The sequence below is a fragment of the Schistocerca nitens genome, chromosome 1, assembly GCF_023898315.1.
Source record: "Schistocerca nitens isolate TAMUIC-IGC-003100 chromosome 1, iqSchNite1.1, whole genome shotgun sequence".
NCBI lineage: Eukaryota > Metazoa > Arthropoda > Insecta > Orthoptera > Acrididae > Schistocerca > Schistocerca nitens.
In genome coordinates, this window is record NC_064614.1 from 547,317,662 (window position 1) to 547,343,715 (window position 26,054).

The following is a 26,054-nucleotide window of genomic DNA, read 5'->3' on the forward strand; positions in this document are numbered from 1 at the left end:
CGGCTAAGGAATTTCTCTCGCGCGGCTATGCTGGGCACCCTCGGCAAGGCCATCTTTGTGTGTTCCGCTGCCGCGATAACCTTGAATCTCGTTATGTAATTATCCTTCCATGAGCGTACTGCCAGTCTACATTTTATATTCTCTCTACTTCGACCATCATCAGTTATTTTACTCCCTAAATAGAAAAACTCCTTTACTACTTTAAGTGTGGAGGGTAAAAATCGTAGAGGGAGACCAAGAGATCAATACTCTAAGCAGATTCAGAAGGATGTAGGTTGCAGTAGGTACTGGGAGATGAAGAAGCTTGCACAGGATAGAGTAGCATGAGAGAGAGACAGGTGGGCGCGCCCGATTAAAAAAATTATTGGAATCAGTTGCTGTAATATGTATTATATTGACTCTGTAAAGTATTTTACGTTAGAAGTTGCACACTTAAAGAAAGAAGCAAGGACGCGAGCGCGAGCGAAGAAAGAAGCAAGGACGCCAGCGCGAGCGCGCCTTTGTGTGTGTGTATCGCTACGGTCGCAGGTTCGAATCCTGCCTCGGGCATGGATGTGTGTGATGTCCTTAGGTTAGTTAGGTTTAATTAGTTCTAAGTTCTAGGCGACTGATGACCTCAGAAGTTAAGTCGCATACTGCTCAGAGCCATTTGTGTGTGTGTGTGTGTGTGTGTGTGTGTGTGTGTGTGTGTGTGTGTGCTGTACCCGAAAAAGGATTACTCCGAAAGCTGGCAAGTTTTCTTTCTTCTTTCTGTGTGCCTGTCGACGATTCAGCGCATCTGCTTTTCGATGAGTGGTCTCCTTTACTCCTCAAATATTTTGATTTTTGAAATAATGATTTTTTTTTCACTTTATATGTATTTGATTTATTTTACTGAATAATAGAATATTGGGATTATCGGGCAATGCCGGATAATTTGTTAGTTAAGTCCTTAATTCTCAGAAGTTTATTGTGTCCTCTGATGTACAATTTCTGACAACTGAATAGCGAAAAGCACATCGGTTCATAATAGTTGCGTAACAAGGGAATAAAAACAACAGCATTGGATCGCAGTCTGTCGCAGCCGCAAAAGTCAGTATTGATACTGACTTCCATTGTAAAGATTCTACATTAAGAATCGTTATTTTTTGTAAGTGCATCGTGTAAAGTAGAAGATAAGTTACTATGTGTACTTCCTGACATCAGCAATAGTGTTTATCGTTGCGATTGTTCGTGCGTGGTGGAAAGCACAATTTGTTCGATATAGCTGGGTTGTTTCGAGTCTTGAATTGGATGTGGTTGTTCCTTACCGTAGCGTCATATAATTTCGTATTCGGTGTCACCGGCTTGATTTCATTGCGGCAGCTAGAAACACTGTTCTCCAACAATCGAAGTTCGGTAATTTCCAAGTACAGAATGGGCCAGCGATCGTGGAGTAGGATCATAATCTTATGTCATGCTTATGTGCCGCTAATGTTGACTCGAATTACGTGTCAGTATTACGATTTCGCTGGCTAACTCTTTAATGCTCTACGTTGAACACGTCTACTTTTTACGTGTTCGAAGTTGCTTTGCGCCTAATTCTTTTCACAATGCTGTCTACTGCGGTCAGCAAGCAACTCGATTCCTGTGAATGCCATCGCCCTCATCTGTTTAATTAGGCGAATGCATGCGCTCCTTATAATTCTGATCGATAATGTTTCCCGCGCGCTGAGGCATTCTCGGAATATTGGCGACGTGTGACGCAAATAGTTACCGTGCAATGACAAGCCCAAAATAGAGACTTGCGTTCATACTTTTAACGTTTTCCGTGCATTGTACCGTGTCTTTCATTCCGACCAATACCATTAACTGTCGGACAGTGACGTTCCAGAAATACATTACTTCTAGTGAAAAAATAAGTTTAGCTGCCGCAAATAACCGTTGCCTGTACATTGACGCGCCCCGAAATAAAAAGCTTTCTATCGAAGTAAGCTGTTACGAATAGAAATCGCTATAGATTGCGTCTGGCATCGGACAAAACTTTTCGCAGCAGTAGCATGACGTTGTAACGAAGGTAATAAGAAATCTCGAGGAATAATAGGTTGTAAGTTGATGTGAAATATGCAGACATACGCCGTCGCTCGGAATCCGCGTTAAACTGTCGGCCCCTGTGTCAGTCTGTCCAAATGTTGATGGAAGGCAGCGGCATACCATCTCCAATAGGACCGTGGGTAGTAAAGCACTGTGGTATTCAAAACAATCTTCGGACTGATGAAGGCGTTACTTCAGCAGAGCATAATTATAGAATGCAATGTAGCAAGTTTTCCTTGTTTGCCAGTTATCTACTTTCCAGGTCTCAGCATGAATCATTACCATCAGATAACAAAGTCTGAAGTATGTAAACACCGCAGGCAAGGCAACGCACAGAAAGCTTTAGGAAGACGTATTTTTACATCAGCGTGAATTAGGAGCGTTTGAAGAATCACATAGCTTGTTCACAATGAAATGGGTGTGGTAGACATTCCTGGGAAAAATTTCGCTGTAGATCTTTACGGTTTTCACGGTGTTTAAGAGGTAACTGTTGACTGCAGGACTAAAAATAGTACAGTTAAAATACAGTGTGGAGCGGACAGTGCAGGGCAGCAATATGTTGCAAAAAGCCACGCGCGAAACACAATTTTCTGGGTTGACTTCGACCAGATCTTACAACTGAAGAAAATTGTAGCTGGAATACGTTGCGTTTCCTATGATGCGGTAATAACAGCTTCAGACGGTCACTTTGAAGAAGGAGAGTTCGGTATTCTGGAATGGATTCTACTTACTCAATACATTGAAAAATGGAATGAGCGTGCTGCATTGTTGGCCGGGAGGCACCATCCAGGAAATTTCAACCGGCGAGTGCAAGTCTTATTTCAGTCGATGCCACATCGGGCGACTTGCGTGCCGTTGATGAGGATGAGATGATGACGAGGACAACACAACACACAGTCCATGAGCGGAAAAAAATCTCCAACCCGGCCAGGAATCGAACCCGGGCCCGCTGCATGGGTGGCAAGCCATTACCACTCAGCTAAGCAGGCGGACACTTAATACATTAATTTAACGGGACAATACGTCAAAATATTACTGCAGCTTGACCTAACACCACAATCTTTCGCTGCATGGTGAAATATTTCTCCTTGGACTTAAAAATACTAGAAAATGGCGATTCGAGTACACACTGTGACCCAAGTCTTTTTGTACGCTACCGAATATGATAGAAGCATGTGCCTCATAGTATAGTGCTGAGTTGTTGCCAAACTGAACAAACCTTCACCGCGTGGGGCTACGTGTATCTGTGTAAATGGTTAAGCATAGGACGAGTTCAAGAAGAATTTTCTAAAAAAAAAGTAGTTCGGCAGTACGCTCATGGAAGGATAATTACATAACGAGATTCAAGGTTATCGCGGCAGCGGAACACACAAAGATGGCCTTGCCGAGGGTGCCCAGCATAGCCGCGCGAGAGAAATTCCTTAGCCGCGCAGCAGCAACGGAGTAGTCTTACGAAGTGCATTTTGATTTTGTTCTCAATTTTTAGAGGGAGTCATCCATAGCAAAAACAAGCGAGCATAGACTGAAACTGCCTCTTTCTACGGTACAAGTACGAGGGACTAGCAAGCTGTACCAAGAAAACTTTGTTCTTAAATGTAAGGAAGAAAATCCCTGCGACTCATTAGTAACTAATTAAATTTCCATCGCTTTATATCTCTGTGTCAGAGCGCGATGATAAGGACATAATGCAAACTGAGCAATGCAATCTGCTATGATTTACCGGAAGATACTATCTTTAGTTGACAACGTTTCTCCAAAACTGGGATCGTTCTCGGTAAGTATGTTTCTGCTTCCGTGATCACCTCGCACAACTTCTTTCCCGTAGTGGGCATAAGGGTGGGATTATAAGCGTAGGATAGAACGAGAAGCGTAGGATAGAACGAGGACAGAACGAGTCGACTGCCTTTTAGAACACCCGCACACCGGCCCTCTGTTTCACACTATGTTCGGTCAATGACGAAGTCACTGTTGTTGTTGTTGTGGTCTTCAGTCCTGAGACTGGTTTGATGCAGCTCTCCATGCTACTCTATCCTGTGCAAGCTTCTTCATCTCCCAGTACCTACTGCAACCTACATCCTTCTGAATCTGCTTAGAGTATTGATCTCTTGGTCTCCCTCTACGATTTTTACCCTCCACGCTGCCCTCCAATGCTAAATTTGTGATCCCTTGATGCCTCAAAACATGTCCTACCAACCGATCCCTTCTTCTAGTCAAGTTGTGCCACAAACTTCTCTTCTCCCCAATCCTATTCAATACCTCCTCATTAGTTACGTGATCTACCCATCTAATCTTAAGCATTCTCCTGTAGCACCACATTTCGAAAGCTTCTATTCTCTTCTTGTCCAAACTATTTATCGTCCATGTTTCACTTCCATATATGGTTACACTCCATACAAATACTTTCAGAAACGACTTCCTGACACTTAAATCTATACTCAATGTTAACAAATTTCTCTTCTTCAGAAACGATTTCCTTGCCATTGCCAGTCTACATTTTATATTCTCTCTACTTCGACCATCATCAGTTATTTTACTCCCTAAATAGAAAAACTCCTTTACTACTTTAAGTGTCTCATTTCCTAATCTAATCCCCTCAGCATCACCCGATTTAATTTGACTACATTCCATTATCCTCGTTTTGCTTTTGTTGATGTTCATCTTATATCCTCCTTTCAAGACACTGTCCATTCCGTTCAACTGCTCTTCCAAGTCCTTTGCTGTCTCTGACAGAATTACAATGTCATCGGCGAACCTCAAAGTTTTTACTTCTTCTCCATGAATTTTAATACCTACTCCGAATTTTTCTTTTCTTTCCTTTACTGCTTGCTCAATATACAGATTGAATAACATCGGGGAGAGGCTACAACCCTGTCTCACTCCTTTCCCAACCACTGCTTCCCTTTCATGCCCCTCGAATAACTGCCATCTGGTTTCTGTACAAATTGTAAATAGCCTTTCGCTCCTTGTATTTTACCCCTGCCACCTTCAGAATTTGAAAGAGAGTATTCCAGTTAACGTTGTCATAAGCTTTCTCTAAGTCTACAAACGCTAGAAACGTAGGTTTGCCTTTTCTTAATCTTTCTTCTAAGATAAGTCGTAAGGTTAGTATTGCCTCACGTGTTCCAACATTTCTACGGAATCCAAACTGATCTTCCCCGAGGTCCGCTTCTACCAGTTTTTCCATTCGTCTGTAAAGAATTCGCGTTAGTATTTTGCAGCTGTGACTTATTAAACTGATAGTTCGGTAATTTTCACATCTGTCAACACCTGCTTTCTTTGGAATTGGAATTATTATATTCTTCTTGAAGTCTGTGGGTATTTCGCCTGTCTCATACATCTTGCTCACCAGATGGTCGAGTTTTGTCATGACTGGCTCTCCCAAGGCCATCAGTAGTTCTAATGGAATGTTGTCTACTCCCGGGGCCTTGTTTCGAATCAGGTCTTTCAGTGCTCTGTCAAACTCTTCACGCAGTATCTTATCTCCCATTTCATCTTCATCTACATCCTCTTCCATTTCCATAATATTGTCCTCAAGTACATCGCCCTTGTATAAACCCTCTATATACTCCTTCCACCTTTCTGCCTTCCCTTCTTTGCTTAGAACTGGGTTGCCATCTGAGCTCTTGATATTCATACAAGTGGTTCTCTTCTCTCCAAAGGTCTCTTTAATTTTCCTGTAGGCAGTATCTATATTACCCCTAGTGAGACAAGCCTCTACATCCTTACATTTGTCCTCTAGCCATCCCTGCTTAGCCATTTTGCACTTCCTGTCGATCTCATTTTTGAGACGTTTGTATTCCTTTTTGCCTGCTTCATTTACTGCATTTTTATATTTTCTCCTTTCATCAATTAAATTCAATATTTCTTCTGTTACCCAAGGATTTCTATTAGCCCTCGTCTTTTTACCTACTTGATCCTCTGCTGCCTTCACTACTTCATCCCTCAGAGCTACCCATTCTTCTTCTACTGTATTTCTTTCCCCCATTCCTGTCAATTGTTCCCTTGTGCTCTCCCTGAAACTCTCTACAACCTCTGGTTCTTTCAGTTTCTCCAGGTCCCATCTCCTTAAATTCCCACCTTTTTGCAGTTTCTTCAGTTTCAATCTGCAGTTCATAACCAATAGATTGTGGTCAGAATCCACATCTGCCCCTGGAAATGTCTTACAATTTAAAACCTGATTCCTAAATCTCTGTCTTACCATTATATAATCTATCTGATACCTTTTAGTATCTCCAGGATTCTTCCAGGTATACAACCTCCTTTTATGATTCTTGAACCAAGTGTTAGCTATGATTAAGTTATGCTCTGTGCAAAATTCTACAAGGCGGCTTCCTCTTTCATTTCTTCCCCCCAATCCATATTCACCTACTATGTTTCCTTCTCTCCCTTTTCCTACTGACGAATTCCAGTCACCCATGACTATTAAATTTTCGTCTCCCTTCACTACCTGAATAATTTCTTTTATCTCGTCATACATTTCATCAATTTCTTCATCATCTGCAGAGCTAGTTGGCATATAAACTTGTACTACTGTAGTAGGCATGGGCTTTGTGTCTATCTTGGCCACAATAATGCGTTCACTATGCTGTTTGTAGTAGCTAACCCGCACTCCTATTTTTTTTTATTCATTATTAAACCTACTCCTGCATTACCCCTATTTGATTTTGTATTTATAAATCTGTAATCACCTGACCAAAAGTCTTGTTCCTCCTGCCACCGAACTTCACTAATTCCCGCTATATCTAACTTTAACCTATCCATTTCCCTTTTCAAATTTTCTAACCTACCTGCCCGATTAAGGGATCTGACATTCCACGCTCCGATCCGTAGAATGCCAGTTTTCTTTCTCCTGATAACGACGTCCTCTTGAGTAGTCCCCGACCGGAGATCCGAATGGGGGACTATTTTACCTCCGGAATATTTTACCCAAGAGGAAGCCATCATTATTTAATCATACAGTAAAGCTGCATGTCCTCGGGAAATATTACGCCTGTAGTTTCCCCTTGCTTTCAGCCGTTCGCAGCACCAGCACAGCAAGGCCGTTTTGGTTAATGTTACAAGGCCAGATCAGTCAATCATCCAGACTGTTGCCCCTGCAACTACTGAAAAGGCTGCTGCCCCGCTTCAGGAACCACATGTTTGTCTGGCCTCTCAACAGATACCCCTCCGTTGTGGTTGCACGTACGGTACGGCCATCTGTATCGCTGAGGCACGCAAGCCTCCCCACCAACGGCAAGGTCCATGGTTCATGGGGGAAGGAAGTCACTCTAGGAGGAGCAAAAGCTCGGTTTGGAGGAGGAGGAGGCGTAAGGAAATCGGCAGTGTCCTTTTCAAAAGTATCCTCATGGGAAGTGTGTTAACCCATTTACGGATAACCCATGTCTGGACAGCCAGTGTTAAACCGCCGTCACCGGGAAAACGAGTCCAATACCTTCCCCACTCGATGCCTCGCTCGGTCGATTACACCGAGGGAACAGCGGGACGCTCCTGGGAATGGACAACTTCGGCTCCTCGGACGCAGAGGCTGCACTCCGTCAGTCAGTCAACACCCTGTTACGTGTCACCGTTTGTCTTTACTACAGGAATTACACATGGTAATCGAATCTAGAGAAATAGAAAACAGCCGCTCCAGTATCATATGTATGAATGATTTTTTATAGTACGTATTGTGTATCATTTTAAAGTGTGTTACACTACTTTATACAAATGCAACGTGATGCCTACATAAGCGAATTGCCGCTTTTATGGACAGGTACCTTCATTCCTTTAGCGAACGGTGCAAAAAATGCGTGAAAATTTCCAATTCCAAACATTGTCTGGTAAGCGAATAATAAGGAAGGAAAATTTCCTGTAAGTCGTTTCTGAAAGGTTGTTGATTAAATCTCTCTTAAAATATCAATCACTCTATCTATCAACAAAAAATAAAGACTCATTTTAAAACTATTGTAAATTAAACATTGACCACAGTCACACAGCCTGAATGTTTTAACAACAGTAAGCAATGGCCGTGAAATCTCTCATTATGTTAGCAAATAAAAGCACTTCATAAATGGTAAGAAACGATTACCTCCATTTTGAGTGAGGAGTTACCCCAAAATTAGACATTACTGAGTGTAAATACCCAAAATATGTCAGGAGATTGATTAGTTTGTTTCCAAGGTTAGCAATTATACGAAGAGCAAAAGTAGCTGAGCTTAACTGTTTGAGAAGCTCTGTAATATGCTCCTTCCAGTTCAAGTTTTCATCAATATGAACACCCAAAAATTTGGAGCATTGTACCCTATTTACCAACTTCTCTTCATGTGCTACATCAGTTGCTGCATCGGTACTTCATGCAGAATCAGTGGCATCGAATGAAAATGTGTGCCGGACTGGGGCTCGAAACCTGTATCTCCTGCTTACTAGGCAGTTGCATTAACTACTGTGCCTCACGTACACAGTGTCAATCGCAAATGTGCGCATTATCTCGCTACGCTCCTTAGGCCACCACTTATCCACAGTCCCTGTTCATCCCCGCTGATTTTTTAGGTTCCTCCTGGAAGTCGAACGCGAATGTCCATTTGCACAGATGGTTGTTGATGTTGGATGGTAATTGTGCTTCATGATCAGATAATTCATTAGTAATTAGGTACACATTAATAGTTACCGCCTGAGCACTGTCCATAAAAATGTGATCAATCAGTGTCCTACTATTTTGCCGCACACGAATTGAAAAATGGAATGCAGGCAAACAATAATAATTCTAGTTCATTTTCCTACCCGCATCCTTTAAGAAATCTAAGTGAAATCGCCACAAATTACTAACTGTTTCATCTTGTTCGACAGGTAGCTCAATAATGCATCTATATTTCTCACAAATGGTTGGAAGATCTCTAGAGGGTATCTGTAGACTGTTACAATTATTAAAGAAGTATTCTGCACTAACAACTCACAACCATATGCTTCTAGGTTTTGACTTTGTAACCAACTTTTACATACGTTGCAACTCATTCTTTTTTATGTTAATTCTACACGAAACTGAAGCAAATCTACAATCTCTGATATTTAACTTCTCCATCCCTCTGGTAACGTGGTAATCAGAGAGGCACAAAACATCAATCACTTCTGAATTTTCCACATCATCTAGGCATACAAGAAGATCATCTATCTTGTTTTTCAACCCTCGAATGTTCTGATGAAACTAATTTCATTTTCCTGGAAACTGTTGCATATATTGTAGACCTGTTCTTCTCTAAATTCTTTTAATACTGTCTGTCTGTAACCTGACCGTAACCTAAAAAATGTGCCCCTTTGATTCCAGTAATCATAGGGGATTTTGTCTTGTGCACTTGTCCCCCCCCCCCTTTCACTTTCTGCAAGATGCTCAGCTAATCTTTCCTGCCCTCTCCTATTCAGGTGTAGGCCATGATTAGGATATCCCCATCTACACATCGCAGCAACAAGCACGGCACAGATATTAGGCTCTGTTTCAGTCAAAAGCTATTTGCTCAGTATCTGTTTTAAACCAGGTCGCTGGAAAACCTCCAAAAATCCTACATGAGTGTGTGCTCTTGCTGCTCCTATTTCCTCCAGGTCACCTTTAATGCTATATTCTAATTTGCCAATTTCTTGGTCCTACTACTGTAAGTACCTCATACTCTGCATCAGAATCTCTGCGCAAGATCCCTAAGTTTCTGTCACCTCGCTAAGCTAGGTGATAGGTCTTACGATTCATGAACCTGGTACTCTACACCTACTTTTTTCCTGTAGCACCTGGCCTACATCTCGCCGTGACTGCTGCCTAGCAGTAGGATTATTTTCTTTCTACGTTACTTTTCTACCGACACACCCTTAAAGTTTTCCTACGAGTCTGATCCACCTTACTACGCTCAAAACCTGGCTGAGACTCTTCTCCTGCGTCAGGTAACAAGTCAAACTGATTGGTAACCGGAATTTGATATGTGATTTCTGAGGTTTTCTCTTTTTGCTTATTACTTGTCACCTTCTGCCAGCTCTTACTCTTTCCCCCATCGACCGATCTAATTCAAAAAATGCCATAGCTAATTCTGCCTGAAGGGCGCAGATCTGTCTTCCCTGTTCCACGATATCTTCTCTGGACTATATAATCTAGAACTTCACGAATGAGCCTCATCTGACGCTTTTGGCTTCCCCGCTGCATTTTCCGGTGATACACCAACCCACAATCCTGACATGTTCATCCCATACTAATTAATCTACGACAACATCAACATTTGTCAAACATGACGCTACATTCACAGTGAACTAAAACGCACTACAACAACTTAGACTGTAATAAAGCAATAATTAGTAAAAATTTATCTATTGGTGAGTTGTACAGTTAACTTCCAGGTATCAGGCAAACGGAGAATAACACGACAGATTTTCGTTGAACGTATGTAGTGGTAGACACAAAGCGAACGAAAACTAAAAAGCACGGTATTTTCTATCAACAATCTTAAACCGATGATATCAGCAAATTATGTAAAATACTGTAATGAATTCGAAGCAACACGCAACGATTAGAAGGCGGGAAGACGTTAACACGAGCTTGTGAACACACCACCGATATTCACTGAACGTAGGTTAAAAAATAGGGAAGACACGAAACGAACGAATACACTAAAAAGCTCGGTACTTATAACAACAGCATCAGACAGGCAGTATCCGGGAACTGCGGAGAGCACCGTAACGTATAAAAAAACTTCTCCTAACGCTCCGCCTCTTTATTTTGCAGGTCGCTCCTTGCCAGCTCTAATCTAAAAGCATTAAAAACTACATAACATTTTTCGGCGACAAGAATGAATTCAACGAAGGAAGGAATGAGCGTAGTAAATGTTAGACCAGCTGCGTGATCGAACTGAACTGAATGTATGAAACTAAATACAGCATGGCATTACCAACGGAGAGAAATACTCGGGCGTTAAAGGAACATACCCCAAGCGTATTATTTCCCGCATTATTTTCCGCAATATATACACATGGCATAATTGATAACATCGGAAGTTAAATGAGTGTACGGAGCGATTTAAAGTGTAACGACCACATAAAACTAATCGCAGCTACGAGAGACGGCAAACCGAGATTCAGTGCAAGAATCCTCCTCAGGAAGAGTAGACCACCAGCAAAGGCGGTAGCTCACAAAAGCCACGTTCGACCAATACTTCATTGCTCGTCGGTACGCGATCCGTATCAGATAGGATTGATAGAAAAAAACAGAGGGGTATCCAAGAAAGACCAGCGTTTCCGTTACAGGTTCATTTAGTAAACGCGAAAACATCACGCAGACTCTCAGCGAAATCCAGTGGCAGACACTGCAAGAAATGCGTTCTGCATTACAGTGTGGTTTACAGACAAAAATTGCGAAAGCGTACGCACCTAGAAGAGTCGACCAAAATATTATTTTCCGCTTCACATGTTTCGTGAAAAGACCATGAATAAAAAAATTAGATAGATTCGAGCTCATGCGCAAGCTTACTAAGAACTGAACTGTTCTTCCCGCGAACTGTCCGAGACTCTAACAGTAAAAAATGGGGAGGGGGGGAGTGACAGCAGTACACAACGTACCCCATGCACACAGCGACAGATGGCTTGCGGGGTGTAGATGTAAGTGTTCAAATGGCTCTGAGCACTATGGGACTTAACATCTGAGGTCATCAGTCCCCTAGAACTTAGGACTACTTAAACCTAACTAACCTAAGGACATCACACACATCCATGCCCGAGGCAGGATTCGAACCTGCGACCGTAGCGGTCGCGCGGTTCCAGACTGTAGCGCCTATAACCGCTCGGCCACTCTGGTCGGCGCCGAAGAGGTTATTAAGAGCGGATACCAACTGAGATTGTATTTGTTATCCTGGATTTTGTCTTTAATGATTTAGGGAAACCACAGAAGAACCATGTCACACTAGCCACTGTATCAAGGTCTTCCTGAATGTTACTCTACTGTGCCACATCGTACATGATGAATTCAACGATACCAAACCCACTGTGTGTCGACTCCACAGTTAGTTGCGAGCAACCTTGGCGCTCATTATGTGTTGGCGGATTTGAGGACTGAGACGAGACGACTGTTTACAGGACGCGGCTGATCATACGCCGTAATGGCACTGCCGTCTGCCGCCCCCTTAACGACTCTCGCGCTCACGTGACGCGAGTTCCGGCATGCCAAGGACCGTATTTGCATCGCCATTTTCGTCTTAATGGGAGCAGTATAGTGTCGTTCTGTAATCACCTCTCAGCTACACCTTAAGAGCTAGCCATAAGTTCTTTCATGCACCCCGCCTACTATTTTGTTACCCGCAATCATATTTCCTTTTCTTTTCTGCATTCTAGATATCATTTAAACTGTATTTCTACGACTAGACCCAGGCACAGAAAATGTAACAGAATCTATGCAGCAGAAATGTGCCTTAAATTTGACCTCGTCTGCAAATCAAATGTTCGACGTTTTTACATTTGCCTTAACCTCAAAAATATCCATAACGTGATCAATTTCTTGAAGGACATGCACCTCGTGCTCATCGAAAAACTGTTCGCTGATACTCGCAAGGAACTGTTAGGACTGCTAATACGCTTTACCTTTTAAGGCAGGATTGGAAGACGTCTGCGATGAGATCGAAGAAACCTCTAAGCGTACACAAATACGCCTCAATATGGATGAAAGGTGCTTCAAAACGAGCATTAATGACCGAACGCGTCTTAAGGTGATTTCAATTTCATCTGATGCAAATTCCAATTTGAAATTCAAATTTAAGCATTAGTTAATGTCTCTTGTATGATACGCGTAGGGTTACGCGACTGCTTCTATAATGTGTTACGAGAAAAGGCAGGAATGATTACAGAATTCCTCTTGCTACCAGAACATGAGCTTACGACCGAACTCGGTGAAACTTTAACATTAATATCGGCGAAGCTACGGATTCTTGATGAACATTGCTACCGTTTCGCAGAAAATAGTAAATACTCATATGTGTATTAACTTAATAGGTACGTAGATGGCAGAAGAGCGCAACTTCTAATAGAAAAAGAGAGTCGAGAGGAATGGGAAATTCAGGGAAACTAAAGGACGTAAGAGAAGTAAGCATTATATTTCAGTACAGAGGAAGCATAGCACAATGTGCCGTGACAATGGAATAAACAACTGGCTCGAAGCACAGGTTCCTACCTATACAAGGCACCCAAGGGAGTAACGGACAGTAACCAAAACTATGAAAAATACTTCTTAAAATTACGCGATGGCAAATGAGGAAGAAATTGCACAGAATCATAAATAAATAGATAGGGGATGGGCACGTGGCAGAAAATCAAACATGCCTGTGATCTAAAACGTCTGGCCGTATTCCTGAAAATACTGAAAGCGACATGACAGGTAAATATCTCCTTGTCGTTAAGACGCGTTGCAAGGAGACAACAGGTATCACTGATTTTCAAAAAACTGGTATTGAGACGGAGTGATCTAGCAAACACTAGGTCCCGTCGATCTCACATCTATAAAGTTAGTTATGAAATTCATTTTCACAGCAACCTGGGATGGTATGGAAGTACCAAGTAGTGAAGTACGATTTATTTCCGCAGCGTTAGTTTTCGAAGACAATGTTCACTCTTGCTCGAAAGAAAAATGCAATTAGTTTTCTATAAGATTTATAAAAAGGGCATTGGAAACACACAATATTGCCTCATAGCTTCTTCGATTTGTCAGTAACGTTCTCCAGGACACCCTCATAAATAGGCAAATACTGATGCGTAACTTGGGCACAAGACTGTTCTAACGTTGATCACGAGTAAGAAGTTCTGTTCTCCTGGACATGTTTTGAGACGATAAAATCTACAGTAAGTGAATGGAAATGGAGGAAAGGAAGACATTTAGCGTGTCACGTCCTGTCGACGACGAGTTTATTAGAATAATTGCACGAAGGTTGACTGGGGAAGAGTGGAGACGGAAATCGGCAGTGTCGTTTTGCAACCCGGTACTTGACATTTGATTCAGAAAAACCACAGGTAGCCTAAATCTGGATGTCCAGAGGAAAACTTGAACCGCCGTCCTCTTATTACTGCGAGACCTGCTTGGTAAATTAATGGGGCCAGCATTTTTTGTTATACACACATCAAAAATAGTTTTTTATCACCTGGGTTCCCAGAGTTCCGGAACCTGTACAGAAAATTTGGAGTAGAGAACAGCATAAACATCATTTCCGCCCTTTTTATTGCTTATAAAAACCACACATTGCATGTTGTACCACCATACAGCGAGACCTTCGGAGGTGGTGGTCGAGATTTCTGTACACAACGGTACCTCTAATACCCAGTAGCACGTCCTCTTGCATTGACGCATGCCTGTATTCGTCGTGGCATTCTATCCGCAAGTTCATCAAGGCACTGTTGGTCCACTCCTCAACGGCGATTCAGCGTAGATCCCTCAGAGGGGTTGGTGGGTCACGTCGTCCATAAACAGCCCTTTTCAACCCATCTCAGGCATGTTCGATAGCGGTCATGTCTGGAGAAGATGCTGGCCACTCTAGTCGAGGGATGTCGTTATCGCCGGCCGAAGTGGCCGTGCGGTTAAAGGCGCTGCAGTCTGGAACCGCAGGACCGCTACGGTCGCAGGTTCGAATCCTGCCTCGGGCATGGATGTTTGTGATGTCCTTAGGTTAGTTAGGTTTAACTAGTTCTAAGTTCTAGGGGACTAATGACCTCAGCAGTTGAGTCCCATAGTGCTCAGAGCCATTTGAACCATTTGATGTCGTTATCGTGGAGAAAATCATTCACAAGATATGCACCATGGGAGCGCGAATTGTCGTCCATGAAGACGAATGCTTCGCCAGTATGCTGCCGATATGGTTGCACTATCGGTCGGACGGCATTCACGTATCGTACAGCCGTTACGGAGCTTTCCATGACCACCAGCGGCGTACGTCGGCCCCACATAATGCCACCCCAAAACTGCAGGGAACCTCCACCTTGCTGCACTCGCTCTACAGTGTATCTAAGGCGTTCAGCCTGACTGGGTTGCCTCCAAATACGTCTCCGACGATTGTCTAGTTAAAGGCATGTGCGACACTCATCGGTGAAGAGAAAATGATGCCAATCGCGAGCGATCCATTCGGCATGTTGTTGGGCCCATCTGTACTGCACTGCATGTTGTCGTGATTGCAAAGATGGACCTAGACATGGTCGTCGGGAGTGAAGTTGCACACCATGCAGCCTATTGCGCACAGTTTGAGTCGAAACACGACGTTCTGTGGCTGCACAAAAAGCATTATTCAACATGGGGCGTTGCTGTCAGGGTTCCTCCGATCCATAATCCGTAGGTAGCGATCACCCACTGCAGTAGTAGCACGTGGGCGACCTGAGCGAGGCATGTCATCGACAGTTCCTGTCTCTCTGTATCTCCTCCATATCCGAACAACGTCGCTTTGGTTCATTCCAAGACGCCGGGACACTTCCCTTGTTGAGAGCTCTCCCTGGCGGACGCGATCGAACCGCGGTAATGACCGTCTAGGCATGGCTGAACTACAGACAACACGAGCTGTGTACCTCGTTGCTGGTGTAATGTCTGGAATTGATCGGCTGTCGGATCCCTTCCGTCTAATAGGCGCTGCTCATGCATGGTTGTTTACATCTTTGGTGGGATTTAGTGACATCTCTGAACAGTCAAAGGGACTGTGTCTGTGATACAATATCCACAGTCAACGTCTATCTTCAGGATTTCTGCGGACCGGGGTGATGAAAAACTTTTTTTGATGTATGTAATTTAACACCAAACTGTTCGTGCGCAAGCCTCTTACTCCACCGAGGCAAAAAGAGATTCATAAACGACCTGTTATGTCTATTAGCTGTACTTTCAGGGTGTTCTCATAACGTATTTTAATGTGTGACTCGCTTTCTGGTATCAATCGACCTTGGTTCCACTGAGGACGATGGTGCCATTAATAGTTAACAGATGTAACGCTAATGATTTACTGCATGCGATTAGTCAAACAATAGTCCTTTTGTCTGTTTACGGACGTTGCATTACGTATTCTTGTGTTGAAAGACAGTTTCCTCGATACTGCAGAGTGCGCTGATTAATTGCAATTTTTCATACAGGGTGTTCCACCAAGGTGGTTAGGTGGTTATCCTTGTCCACGATGTGGAACGACGATTCTCGGTACCTTGCATCGTACTTGCTCAATAGTTAACACACTCGACTTTTGTAAGCGTCAAAATGTGAAAGGGTCTATTTTTTACGTGGAACTATGAATTATCCGTAACGGCTGCCCATAGCTGTCGAAAACAGCAATGTAGTGAAGGAAGTGTCGTCAACGTTTGTAGTTAAATAGCCGGGAAATTCACACAACGCAAGCAAATACTCGTCCGGCACTGTGCAGTTTCAGCTGTCATTGTGTTTACTTATAAACGACGTGGTACTGCTTGGGGCCAGTAGACAGAGTACTCGCATTTAGGACGTTCCGACTGTTTTCGAGAAAGATATTCCAGTGAACACTGACAAATATTATTATATTCGCGTATTCCACTATCGGCCGTCATTACAAAATCAAGATGTTTATATTTAAACAAAAATAGAGGTGCTTATAGTTAGTACTAGTAACGATAATGCAGAATGTTCATCCTTCCGTGTCCTACCATTTGTCGAAAACCTTGTTTGAAAATATTAAGCCGTTTATGAAATATCAAAGACTTCTGCGTAAGGCACTGCGCGTGAAAAATTATCAGCTTTATTAATACAGAAATTCAGTACACCTACGAAAACACAAGGTCCATCCACAAAAGTGAAAGATTCCACAGCAGTGAAAGATCCAATGCCTTTCAACTTCAGTTTACTCTTCGTAAGCGTAGTTCCTATCGCGAAAGCAACATTATCAACAACTATATACAGGGTGGTCCATTGATAGTGACAGGGCCAAATATATCACGAAATAAGAATCAAACGAAAAAACTACAAAGAACGAAACTCGTCTAGCTTGAAGGGTGAAACCAGATGGCGCTTTGGTTGGCCCGCTAGATGGCGCTGCCATAGGTCAAACGGATATCAACTGCGTTTTTTAAAAATAGGAACCCCCATTTTTATTACATATTCGTGTAGTACGTAAAGAAATACGAATATTTTTGTTGGATCACTTTTTTCGCTTTGTGATAGATGGCGCTGAAATAGTCACAAACGTGTAAGTACGTGGTATCACGTAACATTCCGCAGTGCGGATGGTATTTGCTTCGTGATACATCACCCGTGTTAAAATGAACCGTTTACCAATTGCGGAAAAGGTCGATGTCGTGTTGATGTATGGCTATTGTGACCAAAATGCCCAATGGGCGTGTGCTATGTACGCTGCTCGACATGCTGGACATCATCCAAGCGTCCGGACCGTTCGCCGGATAGTTACGTTATTTAAGGAAACAGGAAGTGTTCAGCCACATGTGAAACGTCAACCACGACCTGCAACAAATGATGATGCCCAAGTAGGTGTTTTAGCTGCTGTCGCGGCTAATCCGCACATCAGTAGCAGACAAATTGCGCGAGAATTGGGAATCTGAAAAACGTCGGTGTTGAGAATGCTACATCAACATCGATTGCACCCGTACCATATTTCTATGCACCAGGAATTGCATGGAGACGACTTTAAATGTCGTGTACAGTTCTGCCACTGGGCACTAGAGAAATTACGGGACGATAACAGATTTTTTGCAAGCGTTCTATTTAGCGACGAATCGTCATTCACCGGCGGTAACGTAAACCGGCATAATATGCACTATTGCGCAACGGAAAATCCACGATGGTTGCGACAAGTGGAGCATCAGCGACCTTGGCGGGTTAATGTATGGTACGGCATTATGGGAGGAAGGATAACTGGCCCCCATATTATCGATGGCAATCAAAATGGTGCAATGTATGCCGATTTCCTACGTAATGTTCTACCGATGTTACTACAAGATGTTTCACTGCATGACAGAATGGTGATGTACTTCCAACGTGATGGATGTCCTGCACATAGCTCGCGTGCGGTTGAAGCGGTATTGATTAGCATATTTCATGACAAGTGGATTGGCCCGCACGTTCACCGGATTTCTTTCTGTGGGGAAAATTGAAGGATATTTGCCATCGTGATCAACCGACAACGCCTGACAACATGCGTCAGCGCGTTGTCAATGCATGTGCGAACATTACGGACGGCGAACTACTCGCTGTTGAGAGGAATGTCGTTACACGTATTGCCAAATGCATTGAGGTTGACGGACGTCATTTTGAACATTTATTGCATTAACGTGGTATTTACAGGTAATCACGCTGTAACGGCATGCGTTCTCAGAAATGATAACTTTACAAAGGTACATGTATCACATTGGAACAACCGAAATAAAATGTTCAAACGTACCTACGTTCTGTATTAATTTAAAAAACCTACCTGTTACCAACTGTTCGACTAAAATGGTGAGATGTGTGTTTGTGACTATTACAGCGCCATCTATCACAAAGAGAAAAAAGTGGTCCAACTAAAACATTCATATTTCTTTGCGTACTACACGAATATGTAATAAAAATGAGGGTTCCTATTTTAAAAAACGCAGTTGATATCGGTTTGACCACTGGCAGCGCCATCTAGCGGGCCAACCATAGCGCCATCTGGTTTCCCCCTTCAAGCTAGACAAGTTTCGTTCTTTGTATTTTTTTCGTTTGACGCTTATTTCGTGAGATATTTGGCCCGGTCACGATCAATGGACCGCCCTGTATACAGTAGCGCGTGAGCGCCATCTCCTTGTGTAACACAGCATTTCGTGATGGTTAGCAGTTAAATTCATGTAATGCTTCATTGAGAAACACCCGACGCTATTCACTTCTGGTGACATAACCCCGATAATTTAATAGGTCTGTCTGCTACGATTTCCTCATATTTCTGATCTGATATTTCATAAGCGTGTAAACAGCCAATAAAAAGTTTTGCGCCACTCTCATGAGTTAGACATTATTAGTTTACCAGAGCCCTCTACTTATACTGACCACAGGCACAGGGAATCTCTATGTACAGTCCCTTCAAACAGCGCACTGTGGTCCATCCGGAAATAGGACAATGTTGTTTGTGTAAACTGCTCAGTACGACAAAATGGCCGCGATCGGTCATTTCAAACATAAGACTGTAAACGGCATCGAGGGTTATCAAGCACGGAAAGTTACCCGCCATACTGGCCTTCGTGACCGCACCGTCATTTGAAAGTTCAACCGCTATCGAGAAACACCAACATTGAAAGATCTGAGTCGAAGTGGTTGCCCACAGTCAACAACTGAAGTCGATAACCGCTACCTACAAAATTACAGCTCCTAAGTAATCTGAGATGAATGTTTGGAGGCAACTGGAAGGACTTCCCAACCCTGACAGAATGCAGATGTTTCCAATAATCAAAGGGTCCATAAAGAACCACAGTTCAAATTCGCCAGCACCTTAGTACACGATGAAGGTGAACAAGGGCTCACCTGGGATGGAACCTGCATCTATCGTGTCAGGTTCTCTTCACCTAAAAGTACAGGATTTGTCCGACGTCTAATACTCGTCCTGGGAGACGCGAGCACGCTGTCAGGTACCAATACACGTCTCCGGTATGCGATCTCATGATTTCAATTACAATTAGAAGGTGGGTCAGCTACGTTGTGGGCTGGTCATGATTTGGGAAAGTATCTTGTACGCACGTTTAAATGCTCTCGATGTAAATCTGAGGATTTTTAAGTATCGATACTGGACCCTCCAACCTGTTTGTCAAAAAATGTTCAAATGTATGTGAATTCCTAAGGGACGAAACTGCTGTCGTAATCGGTCCCTAGACTTACACACTACTTAAACTATCTTATGCTAAGAACAACACACACATCCATGCCCGAGGGAGGACTCGAACCTCCGGCGGGAGGGGCCGTGCAATCCGTGACATGGCGCCTCAAACAGGTTTTGTAATAGATTCTTTTTTTTTTCCAAGACGACAATGCACAAGCACACAGCGACCATGTCATGAATACGTCCCTCCAGCTAGAATCTACAGAATGGAACGGTCTGCAGTAACAGCTGACATCAAGCCGGCAGATAATGCTTGCGATCGTTTAAAACTTGCGGAGTGTTGTCGCATACAGATTGATCTATGAAGAGCCGCCGTCGAAGAGTTAGACATCTTGAGCACCTCGTGGACAGTTTGCCAAGGAGGATTCAAGCACATTACAACGCAATGGGTGTAGCAATACCGTACTACTGAATGTCACCCAGCAGCAAATTTTGATTCACAGGTGTGCACTTTCGAACAGACTGCGTTGTTCCGTTTGTTTACGCACTGATAATACGATGGCCTGGGAATTACCGTCCAAGACGTAATAGTGACGCCCTACAGAAAATATTTCAGCGATGGTTTCGTCTACCAAGGCGATAATACACCGCGCTTTCCTCCTGAATACACAACGTAGACCCTTTCTCATTTCACATCTCACGCGGCTAGGTCGGACGATGGAGATGGCAAACCACAAGGATCACGACAGGAGCTCTATTTGAGCAATCATACAATGTCGCAAAATTCAGTGGCAAACGAAATGAAGCTTCCTATCAAAAGATGGCCTTTAGTTCTTCACTTCCGAGGTAGGAATAATCAAGTAAAAATGTACATTGACACATAAGCGCTCATTCGCTAATTATGGCAGAAATAGCAGCAGGGGAAACACCTGTGCCGTGTAAGCGTGACGCGCTGGGCAGATCGTGCTCTTGGCGGGACTCTGTGACGCAGGCGGACGCTGGCTACAACCACGCCAAGGCCGCGTCGTACCGCAGCGAACCTAGCCTCGCTCTGGTGCTGCTGCGGCCTGGCGTCTACATCAAGCATGCCCAACGCTGCACTACATATCCATACTCACACACATTCACAATGAAGTTTTCATGTTTGTTATAGATTATAATAAGAACATGAAACGTACCTCCAAAATGAAGGGTTGGGTTGGGCTGTTTGGGGGAGAAGACCAGACAGCGAGGTCATCGGTCTCATAGGATTAGGGAAGGACGGGGAAGGAAGTCGGCCGTGCCCTTTCAAAGGAACCATCCCGGCATTTGCCTGGAGCGATTTAGGGAAATCAGGGAAAACCTAAATCAGGATGGCTGCACGCGGGATTGAACCGTCGTCCTCCCGAATGCAAAATGAAGGGTATTACTCCTTCGGCTGATTAGAATAAGCCAGTTATAAGGAAAGCTATGTTCTCATAGCTAACATATTCGTAAGGCGAGCACACAAGTACACACCGAGGTGACAGATGCCATAGGATACCTCCTAATATCGTGTCGGCCTATTTTTTGCTCAGCGTAGTGCAGCAACCCGACGTGCCAAGGACTCAATAAGTCGTTGGAAGTCTCCTGCAGAAATATTAAGCCATGCTGCCTCTATAGTCGTCTCTAATTGCCAAAGTGTTTCTAGTGTAGGATTTTGCACACGAACTGACCTCCCGATTACGTCCCATAAATGTTCGACGGGATTCATGTTGGGCTATCTGGTTGGCCAATCCGTTCGATCTAACTGTCCAGAATGTTCTTCAGACCTGCTGACATGGAGTGTTGTAACCCATAAAAATTCGATTTTTATTTGGGAATACGACCGTCCATGAATGGCTGTAAATTGCTTCTAAGTAGCCGAAAATCCAGAGACCCAGTCCACCCCTTGTAAACGTAGTCCACACGATCATAGAGCCACCATCTGCTTGCACAGTGACTTGTTGACAAAGCGGATCCATTGCTTCGTAGGGTCTGCGCCACAATCGGGCCCTATCAGCTCTTATCAACTGAAATCGGGAGTGATCTGACCAGGTGTCGGTTTTCCAGTCATGTAGCGTCCAACCGATACGGTCACGAGCCCACGAGAGGCGCTGCGGGCGATGTCGTGCTGTTAGCAAGGGCACTCGCGTCGGTCGTCTGCTGCCATAGCCTATTAATGCCAGATTTCGCCGCACTGTCCTAACGGATACGGTCGTCGTACGTCCCACATAGATTTCTGCGGTTATTTCACGCAGCGCTGCTTGTTTGCTAGCACTGACAACTAAACGCAAAAGCCGCTGCTTTCGGTTCGTTAGTAAAGGCCGTCGGCCACTGCGTTGCCTGTGGTAAAAGGTAATGCCTGAAATTTTGATATTATCGGCAGTCAGCACTCTCTTCACACTATTGCTCTCGGAATACTGAAATCACTAACGGTATCCGAAATGGAATGTCCAATTCGTCTAGCTCCAACTACCAATCCGTGTTTCGAAGTCTGTTTATTTCCGTCGTGCGGTCACAATCACGTCGGAAATCGTTTGACATGAATCACTTGAGTACAAATGACAGCTCCTAAAATGCACTGCCCTTTCGTACATTGTGTATGCGATACTACCGCCATCTGCGTATGTGAATATCGCTATTCCATGACTTTTGCACCTCTATGTTGACAGAAACGAGTTAACTCTGCCGGCCCAAATGAAGGTCCAGTACCCATCTCAACTATGGATTCCCCTATTAATGACAAATATTGTGCTGTCTACCAGTATGGGCCGTGCGGATGTTTGAACTGCCGGCCGTGGTGGCCGTGCGGTTCTAGGCGCTGCAGTCCGGAACCGCGGGACTGCTACAGTCGCAGGTTCGAATCCTGCCTCGAGCATGGATGTGTGTGATGTCCTTAGGTTAGTTAGGTTTAAGTAGTTCTAAGTTCTAGGGGACTGATTACCTGAGATGTTAAGTCCCATAGCGCTCAGAGCCATTTGATGTTTGAACTCACTGCTAACTGGGTTGTGCCGCACGACAGCGTGTTCTAATGTTCAAAGAGAAGTTCCGTAATTCTGGATCTGTATAAGAGACAGTTAAAAAAACTTATGGTAGTTTTAATGACTGGTCATGGGAACATCAAGAAACACCTGGACGCAATGGGAACAGAGAATGAAGTGCAAACTTTATGGTACAGGGCAAGAAACCGCATGACTTTTAATCTTCCAATGTGGAGCACTAGAGGCCAAACGACACAAACTATTTGGGTCATCAATTCTTCAAGAAATTATGGCTAACCGGGACCTAGTAAAGGGACTTCTACTACTCTTTAAGGTTAGTTGTTGGCTTTTCTAGAATGGCAGGGAGAGATACCGTACAATAAGCTTAATTCCGATATGAGTAACACAGGGCTAAGATCACTGTTGATTTGTCTCCCCAGTTACATCAATCAAAATTAAGGCTGAGGAGCAATCATAATAAATCAATGAAAATACTAAAAGCTGAGATTTCTACAAGAATTTGAGGCACCAGGTCCTCGTTTGCAACTCAGAATGAAGGGCACGACGTCTTTTACTGGGACTTCTTAGTAATATAGACCGAAAAAGTTATTTTCAGCCTTACGGCCCTGCCTTCAACGGCAGTTCTTCCTCTGATGAGACCTACGTCCTGGTTCAAATGGCTCTGAGCACTATGGGACTCAACTGCTGAGGTCATTAGTCCCCTAGAACTTACAACTAGTTAAACCTAACTAACCTAAGGACATCACAAACATCCATGCCCGAGGCAGGATTCGAACCTGCGACCGTAGCGGTCTTGCGGTTCCAGACTGCAGCGCCTTTAACCGCACGGCCACTTCGGCCGGCCCTACGTCCTGACTAACATTACTCAAATCGTCACGAATATTCAATTTCGGATGGAGTCTATCTCACTAGTATCTTGTTGTCTTTCTTCATGGCCCACTTTTCACTTGGAAACTAAACAATCTGCTTTTGAGTATACAGATCATGCAATAAACGTCCCAAATCTTTACCAAATCATAATAGTATGTCTTCAAAATGTCAACCGCAGGTTGACTGCAAGGATGCAAACTTACTGGGTTGGGGTTGTTTGGGGAAGGAGACCAGACAGCGAGGTCATCGGTCTCATCGGATTAGGGAAGGATGGGGAAGGAAGCCGGCCGTGCCCTTTCAAAGGAACCATCCCGGCATTTGCCTGGAGCGATTTAGGGAAATCGCGGAAACCTAAATCAGGATGGCCGCACGCGGGATTGAACCGTCGTCCTCCCGAATGCGAGTCCAATGTCTAACCACTGCGCCACCTCGCTCGGTGCAAACTTACTGCTCGCCCACGTTACGGACAGAGACAAGACGACCGCTCTTACTCTTAGCCGGCCGTAGTGGCCGTGCGGTTAAAGGCGCTGCAGTCTGGAACCGCAAGACCGCTACGGTCGCAGGTTCGAATCCTGCCTCGGGCATGGATGTTTGTGATGTCCTTGGGTTAGTTAGGTTTAACTAGTTCTAAGTTCTAGGGGACTAATGACCTCAGCAGTTCAGTCCCATAGTGCTCAGAGCCATTTTCTTTTTTTTTTTTCTTACTCTTACCACTTAAATTTGCTGGTAGTTAACGTACAGTTATGCGTTTAAGTATTTTCCACTCGTAAGGGTTTTCTTTCCTGGTATTCAGGACCAATTACGATGTCACAGTTTCATTCTTTACATCTCCTGATAATGTAGGTCTTTGGAATATTGGAAGATATCCTCGGACTTTCGTCAATTTTAATAAGGATATCAAAAACTGACAGACCACGCGTGGTCCTCTGGATTAGCCACCGTACGTATGGACGTGTGTTCCAATAAGTACTTCGATTATAAGTTTCTATGGCTTAGCGCTGGTTTAATGGCGACGTATCTGACACCAAATACATAGGTCCGGAGTTCATCCTGAGTCGGTCCTAGAACTTTTTCTTACCTAGGAATGATTTATGAAAGTGCACAATGCACTGTGCACGGTGGCTCTGAGATTATTATATGTATTCCCACAACCGGCAGTGTAAGTCAGTGCGAAAGCGGGATGAAGGCAAGAGTGGGCAATATTGAAACCAACCTTCAGACTGATAGCGTTACCTTTTATGTAGAAATATTTCTTTGCGCGAAATAATCAACATTTCATTATTATAAGTAGTTCTCTTACATTGTTTGAGTATAGATATGCTTGGAATTTTGTGACAATGAAGTACTTCATTGTACATGGTATCCCGTACCCAAAGGGTAGTCCACTGTCAATTGCGATGCAAGTTTTGTCCAGGGGTTTACATCCTTAAATCACTGGCGCAGTGCACTTTTTTTTTTTCTTTTTCGAATTCACTCAGTAAAAACATACTAATTCCGCTGGTTCTGCATTACATATTATGAAATGAGATTCACAGAAGTTGTGAAAGTACCCGCAAATATGAGATGCAGTTTCCGAAACTTGGGATGAGTTGACAGGTTAGTCAACTATCGGACAAGAAGATGTAGATCCGTCGTACCACCCATAAGCGACGACCGTTCTCAGAAAAATGAATGGATGTGAAAATAAACACGGATGCAAAGGTGCGGACACTTGTCTATTGGGAGTTTGAAGACAGTACAGAGCAGAGCAGCGAGTACTGTAATAACGACAAGAAACAAATCAAAAGATGGGGAGCATGTTGTCAAAAAGAGCGTATTCAAGATATGAATGCAAATAAATTACAGTCAAGTTGAGACAATATAAGTAAATATGGTACAGTCAGAAAGTAATTAAGCCAACAAAGCTTCCTCCTTTTATGTAAAAAAACAAGTACCACATACAAACTATTAGAACAAACCTATTGACTCTGTACAGCAACTCAGCACTACTATTGCTACTACAACTCAGCACTACTATTGCTACTACTTCTACTAATGATGATGATGATTATGATAATAATAATAATAATAATAATAATAATAATAATAATAAACCCCGTGGAGGCCCGGGAAAAGAATAGGCCTCCGGTATGTTCTGCCAGTCGTAAAAGGCGACGAAAAGAACAAACCACTAATAGGGCTAACCCCCCTTTTAGTGTGATTACTTGGTTCAGGACAGAACTAAAGAAGCCTCGGACAAGCGCCGTCATGGTCGGGGACGGCGCTTGAACCCTATGCCCGCCCACAATGGTAATGACACTGCTAGCCAACTGGAAAATGATTTAAATCCAAATAGAGGTGTTTTGCAGGATATGCTTCCTGCAACCACCCTAGA

General features: G+C 43.6%; 1 protein-coding gene across 3 annotated transcripts in view; it reads right to left on the reverse strand.

Moving 5' to 3' along the window:
- Nucleotides 1-26,054, reverse strand: part of LOC126254123 (cation-independent mannose-6-phosphate receptor) — a 633,915-nt gene that overhangs the window by 171,818 nt on the left and 436,043 nt on the right. The gene's annotated exons all lie outside the window — the stretch shown is intronic.